The sequence below is a fragment of the Aulonocara sp. 'chitande type north' Nkhata Bay genome, linkage group LG8, assembly GCF_057382095.1.
Source record: "Aulonocara sp. 'chitande type north' Nkhata Bay isolate Kocher_YH1m ecotype deep benthic linkage group LG8, A_spYH_male_GT1.1, whole genome shotgun sequence".
NCBI lineage: Eukaryota > Metazoa > Chordata > Actinopteri > Cichliformes > Cichlidae > Aulonocara > Aulonocara sp. 'chitande type north' Nkhata Bay.
This window is the reverse complement of record NC_141351.1, coordinates 11,048,313-11,059,588: the sequence shown is the minus strand read 5'-3', so window position 1 is coordinate 11,059,588 and position 11,276 is coordinate 11,048,313.

Below are 11,276 nucleotides of genomic sequence, written 5' to 3'. Positions count from 1 at the left end.
GTGTATTTATAAGTTACACTTGTGTTTGAATCCTGCAGCTTATCACACATTTGATTTCCATGTGTGACAACTGCAAGTGTCCAGAGTGAGGACAGACTGAGGGAGCCACTGCTGCACATCAGGGGCGGAGCGTGGGGGTGGCTTACTGGGCTTAAGCCCGGGTTGTTTTGTCAGAAGCCCGGGGTCTTTTGGAGTGTAATTTTTTCATAGTTAGATGCCTTGCTGACAACTGTATAAAACAAAAAGTACACACAATATTCGAAGCACATAGTGCACACTGTGGGAATTTACGACTGTGCGTGAATCCCCCCTGATATTGGTATGATCCGAGCTCAGGCACTAAGCGACTGAGCGAGGGGGCGGGGCAGCTGCTGCCTGTGAGTGCACTGTTGGAGAAAGGAGCCAGCCATACTAAGGAGAGCTTAAGTTTGACCAGGTACTTTAATAAAACGATCAGCATTGCTGCTTTACCAGGTGTAACTATGAAGTTTAACTTCCAGGCATCCATGAAAACAAAATTTATTACATTTAACGGAGTTAGAAGTTAGCAGGAAGCTAGCAGAAGTTAGCTCGCTAGTTTCGCTAGTTACCCAAGCATGATATTGCATGTTCTGACTGAGAGATTTCTGAAAAAATTCAAACGTACAGCTCTGCTATCACTTCCAACATAAATGAAGACAGGAAACTAAACAGCAGTGATGTTTGTAGGGTTACTGAAGTTGGGCTAGCTGGTATATAATGATGTGCTACGTGATCGCTAGCGACACAGCTATGTTAGCATAACATAAACAGTGAAGCTGGAGGACGAACACTAACACTTTTCCACTTATAAAAGTTAACGTTCCTGATAGTTAGAGACAAATGCAATCGCATGGCAGGATGCTGTAAACGGACCAAACTGCAGTCAGTAGAACAACTGAGATAATCCATTCACAATACAAGGTTAGTCATTAAAATACTGCAACAACATGGGAATAGAGCAGCTGCCAGAGAATTCAACATTAATGAATCAATGGTACAGAAGTGGAGAAAGCAAGAAGAATGAGTTTAATAAAGTTTGATTTATCTGACTGCTTTGTTTCGCTTAATGTGCCTTATAATCCCGTGCACCTTATGGGCCGAAAAATACGTACTGCACACTGCAGTTTAATGTTGCAAAGCACCTCTTTTTAATTTCAGTGGATATTATACATGGTTATGCTCAGGATATGTCAGCCCATTTCTACTGGAAATGCCTTTTGGTTAAACTTTCAGCAAGGAATTTGCATTTGCACTGTTACATTTTTATAAAGCTTTAATGTACATAAAAACCAGCTTCTTGTTTAAGTGAAAATAAATGGAAGGTTGTCTTTTTGCGCTAGTAATGTTGTGGAGTTGTATTTCGTCTTGCATCAATTATATCGTCAGTTATATCGTTATCGCAAATTTTCAAATATATATCGTGATAAATATTTTTGGCCATATCGCCCTGCTCTACCAGGTACCAAAGCAAATCATTCGTACTGTACAAATAATGTAAATATGATGGTGCATCACGAAAGATTGATATCAAACTGATCACTTGACCAATATTACGTTACTTGCTGTTCAAGTGAATCAACAAGTGGCGAAATGAAAAGCCGAACACATGCTATTTTTTTTAGAGAGTCTTAGCTTACGTGTGTTTATTTCATATTTTCAGTTCTTACCCTCCCCGACTAAATCGGTTTCAGTTATGTACTGAAATATAAGAATGGACATTAGAGGGTTCTTTCAAAGAAAAAACTCAGGTAAATGTTATTTTATATATTATGCTTTGTATGTTGTTCAGTATATTTCTATGCAAAACAAGAGGGGTTTCAGTACAGAGCAGGATATTCACATTTGTAACCAGATATTTACACTTTAGGGAGAAAACATAAAACATTTTTACTGTACAACATCAATTTAGCGTAAACTTTTGTTTTAGATAAATATTGAAATATAGTTAGAATTAGTTAGAATAAAGAGAGACAGCGCTTTCTGTTTTTTTTATCACTTTCATCAAATGTAGGAGTACATGTACACTAAGTTTATTGTTAATTAATAAGAAACTCCAGACGATTCCATTCTGAGCTGAAGAAGCTTCTGATAGGTTAGTAGAGTCCATGTGAGTAAATTGGTGGCACACCTGCGGATGCATATAAGGCAAAACACAGAGCCTGTTTCTGTGACATGGGAAAATCAAGAGATGTCAACCAAAACACCAGGAAAAGAATTGTGGAGCTCCAAAAGTGTGGCTCAATTTTGAATACAATTTGGTGCCAATTGCAATTAAGAAATACAGACAGTTTATCTCTTTACTCTTAAATATAAAAAGATATTTGTAAACTTTATCAATCTAAAAAAATAAACATTTAGTCTGATTTGATGTTACAATTAAAAAAGTGTTTTTATCTGAAGAGTTTGTAAATATCTGGTTTCAACTGTATATTTGATGATTGTCATGACAAAGAGGGAGAGAGAGGAACAGAGAGGGAGATGGAGAATGAGGACAGAACAGAGATGGAACAAGAGCAGGTGAGACACACATGTTAGTCAAATCGTCGTTTGCCAAAAGTATCACCGTATCATAGGTTCTCATGTATCTCGTACCTAGTGTTTCTTTTTAGGTTTGCTATTTTTCAAATTCTATATTTATTAAGTTCTGCAGGCTTGTTTGCACAACAAGGCTAAATAATTATATAAACTTTTCTCAATCTAAATAGTGTACTTTGGTAGAATTAAAAAATAAGTGTAGTGCAGGTCTATGATGATTTTTAGTGCTACTATCATCTAGTTCTGATTCTGGTTCTGTCTTGGTTAAGTCCCAAGTAGTCCTGATTTTGAACTGTTGGAGTCCTGTTTTAATTCCGGATCAGTTCTGGGTCTGGTTGAATTGGGGTTTAGTCCTCGTGTCTTGATACAGCCCTGATTTTGTTCTGCCTTGCTGCTTAATTAAAAAACTAGCTTAAGGTGTCCTGCATATGTGATATATATTTTTCCCTATATGAAGTCATTCTTTTTTGAACAAAACTCAAAACAGAGCCTATTAATCTTTCAGTCATTTCTACCGCCCCCCCCCCCCCCAAAAAAAAAAAAAATCCCACATGCATACTACCTTTGGGCTAAGCCCCGGGTGTTTCAAATGTCTGGCTCCACCTCTGCTGCACATCATCTGTGAGGCTTTGCACCCCTGATGATCCACCAGGGCAAACTCAGCAGTGTGTGAGGAAGAGGAGGAGGAAGAGCCAGCAGCAGCTGACAGATGGAGAGAATAGACAGACTGTTCCCTGTTTGTGAAGGACTGCTAGAAAAGTTTAAAATAACTAATTGTCTGTCCTGAATCAGTCTTATTAGGTAATGTTCAAATAATTTTATCATTTGTCAGTGTGGGTGAAAAGTACTCAGGGCCTTCAAGTTACACAGTATGAAAGTTTTAATATTAATAAACCTAAAGTATGTATCAGCAGCAGAATGGACCTAAAAATAAATGTTTGTTTCAGTTCTATGAAGCTTTGAGTATTTTGTATTAGTAGCACTGCTGTATTTGTTGCATCATATTGCTGTAATTGTTTATATGTGTTACGTTCCCCCCGAAGGGGTCTAGGCATGTGGGTGAGGGGACCAGTAACAAATGAGTCCGGAATCAGAATGAAAAGGAAAACAGACAGAGTTGTTCTGTATTAATATAGCTTTATTACGAATGGTACAGGTGTATTACAAACGACATTAACTTAAAGAGCCGGCAACGCTGTTTTACCAACAATGCCAAAGAAACAAAGGAAACACTCGCAGCAACAAAAGGCAAGAAGACTACTAAACAAAAGAAAAGGGAGGCACTTCCCACACTTCCTACCCTACTCCTCACCACGGGGCGACACTCTGAGGGCCCACAAGCCCATCTACTCACTAGTCGGAAAGAGGCTGTCTGTCTGTCCAAAACCTAGCACAAAACCGTGTAGCGCCGCAGAGGGAAAAACCACCCTGCTCACAGCTCATCCCCAGTTTAAATAGCCTCAGAGGTGATTGCTGACTGGAGTCAGGTGGCAAACGAGGCTAATCAGAAGCAGCTGTGTCCTGGGGAGAGAGGAGAGTGAGAGAGACAGAGGGGGTAGGAGTGGCAAGAGAGGAGGAGGCGGGGAGAGTGGGCAAACACCCCACCCACACACTCCCACAGCCTCACAGAACGTAACAATATGCTTTATATATTCTGAGGTAAGTTGATCTATAGTGTTACATCATATTTTATAAGGATGTTATGTGTTTGTATACTTTCTGCCCAGTTTGACCCATTTAGCAGAAGCCAGCCTGTTTAAGGCTCAGATATCTATTCTGTATGACTCAAAGCAGTTATGACATTATCTGATTTTTTCACCCAATAAAGGAATATTTAATATATCAGTCTAGTCTTCATTATATCAGAAACAGTTTTCACAGCTCATACATTTTCCTTTTTACACATTCAGTGGGGCAAAAAAGTATTTAGTCAGCCACCGATTGTGCAAGTTCCCCCACTTAAAATGATGACAGAGGTCAGTAATTTGCACCAGAGGTACACTTCAACTGTGAGAGACAGAATGTGAAAAAAAATCCATGAATTCACATGGTAGGATTTGTAAAGAATTTATTCGTAAATTAGGGTGGAAAATAAGTATTTGGTCACCTCAAACATGGAAAATCTCTGGCTCTCACAGACCTGTAACGTCTTCTGTAAGAAGCTTTTCTGTCCCCCACTCGTTACCTGTATGAATGGCACCTGTTTGAACTCATCATCTGTATAAAAGACACCTGTCCACAGCCTCAAACAGTCAGACTCCAAACTCCCCCATGGCCAAGACCAAAGAGCTTTTGAAGGACACCAGGAAAAGTATTGTAGACCTGCACCAGACTGGGAAGAGTGAATCTACAATAGGCAAGCAGCTTGGTGTGAAAAAATCAACTGTGGGAGCAATCATCAGAAAATGGAAGACATACAAGACCACTGATAATCTCCCTCGATCTGGGGCTCCACGCAAGATCTCATCCCGTGGGGTCAAAATGATCATGAGAATGGTGAGCAAAGATCCCAGAACCACACGGGGGGACCTGGTGAATGACCTGCAGAGAGCTGGGACCAAAGTAACAAAGGTCACCATCAGTAACACATTACAACGGCAGGGAATCAAATCCCGCAGTGCCAGACGTGTTCCGCTGCTGAAGCCAGTGCATGTCCAGGCCCGTCTGAAGTTTGCCAGAGAGCACATGGATGATACAGCAGAGGATTGGGAGAATGTCATGTGGTCAGATGAAACCAAAGTAGAACTTTTTGGTATAAACTCAACTCGTCGTGTTTGGAGGAAGAAGAATACTGAGTTGCATCCCAAGAACGCCATACCTACTGTGAAGCATGGGGGTGGAAACATCATGCTATGGGGCTGTTTTTCTGCCAAGGGGACAGGACGACTGATCCGTGTTAAGGACAGAATGAATGGGGCCATGTATCGTGAGATTTTGAGCCAAAACCTCCTTCCATCAGTGAGAACTTTGAAGATGAAACGAGGCTGGGTCTTCCAACATGACAATGATCCAAAACACACCGCCCGGGCAACAAAGGAGTGGCTCCGTAAGAAGCATTTGAAAGTCCTGGAGTGGCCTAGCCAGTCTCCAGACCTCAACCCCATAGAAAATCTGTGGTGGGAGTTGAAAGTCCGTGTTGCTCGGCGACAGCCCCAAAACATCACTGCTCTCGAGAAGATCTGCATGGAGGAATGGGCCAAAATACCAGCTAATGTGTGTGCAAACCTGGTAAAGACCTATAGTAAACGTTTGACCTCTGTTATTGCCAACAAAGGTTATGTTACAAAGTATTGAGTTGTATTTTTGTTATTGACCAAATACTTATTTTCCACCCTGATTTACGAATAAATTCTTTACAAATCCTACCATGTGGATTCATGGATTTTTTTTTCACATTCTGTCTCTCACAGTTGAAGTGTACCTCTGGTGCAAATTACTGACCTCTGTCATCATTTTAGGTGGGGGAACTTGCACAATCGGTGGCTGACTAAATACTTTTTTGCCCCACTGTATTTACATGTCTCTGCTATTAAATAGTGCAGCTATTTTCTCTGCAGCACAATTACCCATTGCATGGTATAGTCTTAAACACAAAGAGTGAAATGTTACAATTAACCCCATAGTCTGGGTTAGTTGTAACATATCCTGGGGTAAAATGTAACACAATGAAATAAGGGTACTAACAAAATATTAACATGTAATCTTTGTTTATTCAATACATGAATGCACTTACATCCATTTATGTAGCTATGTGTGTGTGTGACAGAATGCAGACATCTAGCTTTTGAACATATTCCAACCCCCCCAAAAAAGACAAATTATGGAATTCTCTGCAACTGAATATTTCATTAATTTTGGTTGGTCTTCCTTGAGTTTGGCCTCATTGGCTCAGTGGGCATTATAACCTAAAATTCAATTCAATTCAATTCAATTTTATTTATATAGCACCAAATCACAACAAAAGTCGCCTCAAGGCGCTTCATAGATACAGAGAAAAACCCAACAATCATATGACCCCCTATGAGCAAGCACTTTGGCGACAGTGGGAAGGAAAAACTCCCTTTTAACAGGAAGAAACCTCCGGCAGAACCAGGCTCAGGGAGGGGCGGCCATCTGCTGCGACCGGTTGGGGTGAGAGAAGGAAGACAGGATAAAAGACATGCTGTGGAAGAGAGACAGAGGTTAATAACAGATATGATTCAATGCAGAGAGGTCTATTAATACATAGTGAGTGAGAAAGGTGACTGGAAAGGAAAAACTCAATGCATCATGGGAATCCCCCGGCAGCCTACGTCTATTGCAGCATAACTAAGGGAGGATTCAGGATCACCTGGTCCAGCCCTAACTATATGCTTTAGCAAAAAGGAAAGTTTTAAGCCTAATCTTGAAAGTAGAGATAGTGTCTGTCTCCCGAATCCAAACTGGAAGCTGGTTCCACAGAAGAGGGGCCTGAAAACTGAAGGCTCTGCCTCCCATTCTACTTTTAAATACTCTAGGAACAACAAGTAGGCCTGCAGAGCGAGAGCGAAGTGCTCTAATACGGTGATATGGTACTACAAGGTCATTAAGATAAGATGGGGCCTGATTATTTAAGACCTTGTATGTGAGGAGCAGGATTTTGAATTCAATTCTGGATTTAACAGGAAGCCAATGAAGGGAAGCCAAAACAGGAGAAATATGCTCTCTCTTTCTAGTCCCTGTCAGTACTCTTGCTGCAGCATTTTGGATTAGCTGAAGGCTTTTCAGTGAGTTTTTTGGACATCCTGATAATATTGAATTACAGTAGTCCAGCCTGGAAGTAATAAATGCATGAACTAGTTTTTCAGCGTCATTCTGAGACAGGATATTTCTAATTTTAGAGATGTTGCGCAAATGGAAGAAAGCAGTCTTACATATTTGTTTAATATGTGCTTTGAAGGACATGTCCTGGTCAAAAATGACTCCAAGGTTCCTCACAGTGTTACTGGAGGCCAAGGTAATGCCATCCAGAGTAAGAATCTGGTTAGATACCATATTTCTAAGATTTTCAGGGCCGAGTACAATAACCTCAGTTTTATCTGAATTAAGAAGCAGAAAGTTAGCGGCCATCCAGGTCTTTATGTCTTTAAGACATTCCTGCAGTTTAACTAATTGGTGTGTGTTATCTGGCTTCATGGACAGATAGAGCTGGGTGTCATCGGCATAGCAGTGAAAATGTATGCTATGTCTTCTAATGATGCTGCCTAAGGGAAGCATGTATAATGTAAAGAGAATTGGTCCTAGCACTGAACCCTGTGGAACTCCATAATTAACCTCAGTGTGTGAAGAGGACTCTCCATTTACATGCACAAATTGGAGTCTATTAGATAGATATGATACAAACCACTGCAGTGCAGTACCTGTAATACCTACAGCATGTTCTAATCGCTCTAATAGGATATTATGGTCAACAGTATCGAATGCTGCACTAAGGTCTAGCAGGACAAGCACAGAGATGAGTCCACTGTCAGAGGCCATAAGAAGATCATAAAACTCTTGCACCAATTTTGAACATAACAATGAAGCTGAAAAAATGTAGTTGTTCACCAGCATCGCAATTCCATTACTTTTTATCATACCTTGGTGTGGTTTGCAGAGTGCTTCAGAAAGATGAGGAAATCTGTTTCTTGCACCCATCCTGATTTATTTCCACTACCAGTACTTCCTACTGGTCCATCTCTGACACAGTGGTCTGCATAATGTATGTGTGGGAACACAAACAGTGGAGGAATTGTGTTGCCAATGGCATTAACCACATATACAAAAGTGACCAGTGAACCTCTCTCTGCTGATGTCGTTGCCCCAACTTGTTTAATATAAGTTAAAGTAATAGTGTGGTAAGTTGTAACATCTGCATTATTGTTACAACTAACCCAGACTGTTGCTGTTACAACTGACCCAGACTCCTATAGACATGAACTAGCTAACATTACAGCCAACGGCTAAAACATAAGCAGTAAAGACTTACACAGAATATATCCCCATAGACATACAAATAACACAATTTAAGTTTGATGAGTTTAACTGCAAAGCAGATAATGCTATTAGAAATTGAAATAAAGTAGAAAAACTTACTTTTTGGCATACAAATTACTTTTTTTCGTGTTAAATTGTCTGTGTTTGACAAAATGTGCTGATTTTTCACATGTGATAGCAGAACTGAATTGGGCATGCACAGGATGAGTCACATCATTTGAAACTTAGCCCTGATTGGAGAAATTGGAAGTGTTACAACTGACCCACGTTACAACTATCCCTGGTCTCCCCTAAATCGGTTTGGCTGAGATTAAAGTTATTAGATTAGATTAAATTAAATTAAACTTTATTAATCCCTCGGGAGGGTTTCTCCGGGGTTTTCACACAGCTGAATAAACATTAAACAGAAAACTAATTAAACAATGTGTGAGACGGTCGAGAGTTTACGCCAGCGCCCTGTTATATTTTAGATAGCAAGGAGCAGACGGCAGTTTCACTCCACCGAGGGAGCCTGTGACGTACTGCCCAGCTTTCTTTAAGCCGCGATGGCCGGGTCCTCAGGTGGAAGCAGCCTCTGAATTTGGACACCCCCGCTGTTTCCGGGCCGGCCAATAATAACGGTGACATTTAACGTATTTTATCTGATAAAGAAACACTGTAAAATGTATTTATCACCCCAAAACAGCCCTTTTGAATGTCTCCCTAATTCTGAGGTCTCAAGGTTGGCAAGTATGGCCACAACACCTCATTTTTTTGCCACATGTATCGCAAACCACGTCTCAGCTGTTTGTGGAGGTAAAATACGTCCGCACAATTACGCTCAGCCATTGTCGTGAGTGCGCACGCCAAGGGGCTGCAAGACATTTATACAGCCGTATTTCGAACATGACTATGAAATGCGGAAGAGGAAGTAGTTCCTTTGAATGTAGACAATCCGAATGTTATAGTTTCTTTCCACTGTGTTCCTGTTAATGATAAACTACAAATTTACCCTAAATTACTAAAATATCAATATTTTAATGTGAGAATCGTTTCTAGAATATAAATGACTGGTATCGGAGGAATCGATATTTCAGGATCGATCCGCACATTACTGGAAACCAAGGTAAAGAATATAGAATGAGACCATTGTGAGCTCGCTTCCTGGATCCTGTTAATATTCTTGCCGTAGCATTTTGTATGATAATCTAGATTTTTTTTGTTTAATAATCTGAGCCATTAAATAAGGTATTAGATTAATCTAATAATGACAAAAAGGCATGAATAATTTTCTCCATTTCTCCTAAAGAGACAATATGTCGCAATTTAGAAATGTCCCTTAAATTAAAAAACAGGAACGAAAAGTAGATGCTACATGAGTATAAGAGGTTAGCATTTGAACCATTTAAGAGCCAAATTTTAGACTATAAATCAGGAAGAGCTATGATCATGGTGCTAGTTTTGTTTGCATTTAGGACATGTGTCAGGTCTGTCATAAAAGCAGAATCCAAACCCAGGACTTCAAAAATAAAAGGTTTCAAATGAGAGACATGTAAAGAGTTATGAATTTTCAAGTTTCGAGGCAGGTTTAAATGGACCGACGTAAAGCCACGTCTCCTTGTCTGATCATTTCTTTCCTGTTTACAGGTTCGTATCATGCCCGAAATAGAATATAACAGCAATTACATCCATTATATAGCATAGATTAACCATGATGGTTGGAAACTGAAAGCGCACAACGTTGTGTAGTACAATAAATTAGACTTTTGTAAGTATTTGTTTCCAGCTTTAGCAGCATGCTACGGTTAGCATGTTAGTTTGGGTCACACACCTCCTATGCTCTGTGATGTTAGTGATCGGCTCCACCGTTATTGTGTATTGTTTTAGTCTCTTGTTTTCTGCCATAAAGTGTTTCCGTGAATTCAGTGCACATGTCAAGATGGTGCTGATTATGCCATTCTTTCAAACTATTTGAGATTTATAGATTTGTCTTGTTGGAATTCATTTTTAACAAAGTCTTTTCAAGAATATTGGTCATGTTTATGACGTTGGAATGTGTTCCCTTGGCAGTGCCAGGATTGTGAGTGATTGCTGAAAATGTTGAAATGTATTCACTCACTTTTTATTATTATTTGTAAATATGTGTGCAAATGGTTGGTTTTTTGTACTGTTTTCATCAATAAATCTCAGCAACAAAGGACATACACCCATGTGTGTTGATTTCTCCCTAAGATGGCAAACTGAAACACTCCAAGTTGGTGACTTTTGGAGATTTATTTCCCTGGATGATTGAGAATGCTTCAAGATGAAACACAAAAGGAAGTAAGTTCACAGCTTTTAGCAGCTCCCCCACCCCCTCAATCACACACCCCCACTCCCCTCCCTCCAGAATTCCCAGGTAACAACCTAATATACATATGAATGACTAGCCAATTTAGCTTCCACTTGGCTGAAGCTAAAGCTTAGCTAAAAGCCTACCAGCCATTTGGCTGCTCTCCGGCTTTTAAAGGTTGAAAGGTAGAAGCCTGGCAGTGCTAGTTTAATCAGTCTGTGTTTATCAGGTTACACATTCGTATCGTCAGGTTTTACTACACATTACATCGCTTTCAGTTTCTCTCATTCAAATAGCTTATGAAACAAAACACACATTTAAAAACATGTGAAATGTTGCACCTTGGATATGCTCAGAGCATCACGTGTAAGTTTGTGGTGTCAAAAATATACTTTAACACTGGTGGGGAGTTCGC